We start from the raw sequence: 2,174 nt of genomic DNA on the forward strand, positions 1-2,174 counted from the left end.
TGGCACAACTTAAGGCCATTACCTCTCCACCTGGGAGAGTTACCTGGGAGAAGAGACTGAACCCCACCTCATCACAATCTCCTATCAGAGAGTTGTAGAGAGCAATAAGGTCTCCCCTGAGCCTCCTTTTCTCCAGACTGAACAAGCCCATCTCCTCCAACCCCTCCCCATAAGACTTGTGCTCTGGAACTCTCACAGCTTCGTTACCCTTCTCTGGACATGCTCCAGGCCTCAGTGTCTCTCTTTACCAAGGGGCCCAAAGCTGAACGCAGCACTCGAGGTGTGGCCTCACTAGCGCTGACTACAGGGGGATGACTGCTTCCCTGCTCCTGCTGGCTGCACTATCCCTGATAAAAGCCAGGATGCCTTTGGCCTTCTTGGCCACCTGGGCACACTGCTGGCTCATGTTTAGCTGGCTGTCAACTAACATTCCCAAATTCTTTTCCTCCATGGAGCTTTCCAGCCACTCTACCCTAAGCCTGTAGCGGTGCATGGGGTTGTTGTAGCCAAAGTGCAGGACCCAGCACGTGATCTTGTTAAAGCTTGTACAATTGGCTCCAGCCCATGGATCCAGCCTGTCCAGATCCCTTCAGGACAAACTCTGGAAAAGTCACTGATCAATCTCCACCTTTTGGAAGGTACTTCCCTTTCTTAATAAGCGTTCTCATTAGTTTATACACAGAAATAGGTGCCAGGAATGATTTGTGGAAAAGCTCAAGTGCAGAAAAACCATTCAAGACAGATCTTGCTTATGACACCCATTAGTCTACGCATTAGATTGACTTTGAAGGCAAATCGCATCTCAGATCCAACTTCCTAAGTGTCAGCATTGTGGGGGCTTTCTTATGAGGTCTCCCCCAGCCACAAATAAGAAACAGATTGCAGTGAGCTGGATGTGGCTATAATCTAACGCTCAACAAGGAGATCCCTCAAAGCTGACACCAAGGCTGCCCTTCCTCTTCCAGAGTCTGAAAAAAGCCAGATGACATCATGCTGTGACACGAAGCAATACTTCGACTGAGATTTTCCTGCACTGGGGGCTGGCAATTGGTAAAGTCTGACTCCTAGCAGGAATTAAGGTCCAGGGAGAAGGTAGGAATACAGATTTTTAACATTTTTATTACACAGTAAAGAATACAACAATACCTGAATCATACTTTAAAAGATTCACAGGTTGACAGACCATACATTACAGTCCAACTAAAGAAAAAAAGGATAAACGAGAAACCACAGTTCAGACATAGTAGACTTAAAAGCTCAAGAGTATGCTGACAAAAGCACAATGCCTAGACCCCACCCCCCCTCAGTGTTAGTCTACCATTAACTTGTGGTACATGTCTGAATTCAGTATTGCACAACAACTTTTCTTTTTTTTTTTTTTTCTCACAATAATGTCGCAAAACCCAAAAAAATAAAAAAAAAAGAAAGTACTTCAAATCTGCATTTCAACAGTCTCCAATTTTTTTATTTTTTTTTATCTTTTTTTAATTTTTTCATTTCTGTTCCTTGAGGAATTCGGACAACATGGAGTCACTTTCTTCCCCTAAAAGTATTCCAGACATAGGCATGCTTTGCATAAGTAAACCAGCCTTGTAATTTTTAAATCCCCAAGACATGCACCTACACAAAATTAAAAAAAAATAAAATAAAATAAAAAGAGAGACAGGCGGCCCCTGTCACACACAGTCTCATGACAGAGAAAGAGATAAAGAGGAGAGTAAGAGACAGAGAGAGAAGAGATAGAGGACGCCCTATTCCTATTAATGACCGCCATTCAGTTAGAGTCCAATGAAGTTAACTTTGTTTTAATGTGTTATACCTACAAATTATACTCTCACATAGCCTGTATATAAGTGACAAGCAAAAAAGGAAAGTAACAAAAGTTTTTTTTTTTTCTTTCTTTTCTTTAGGTTTATGAGGTCTGCATTGTTACCAAGAAGTGATATGGTTTGCAGCTGTATGAGCTTTACTTTTGGTATCCTGGTTCTTTTGTGCCCATTTGGTTTGACTAGACCAGTTTTTGTTAGCTACTGGTGCAATATACATGCTGTCAGAGGTAGAGTGAAACTTTTTGCCACTGAGGAGACTGTAGCAAAACAGGAAGAGAGGAGGAAGAGGAGGAGGAGATAGAGCTCAGAGTTGGGGGTTGTTTCTTTTTTTTTTCTTTTTTTTTT

Source organism: Numida meleagris, chromosome 2 (assembly GCF_002078875.1).
Source record: "Numida meleagris isolate 19003 breed g44 Domestic line chromosome 2, NumMel1.0, whole genome shotgun sequence".
NCBI classification, from domain to species: domain Eukaryota; kingdom Metazoa; phylum Chordata; class Aves; order Galliformes; family Numididae; genus Numida; species Numida meleagris.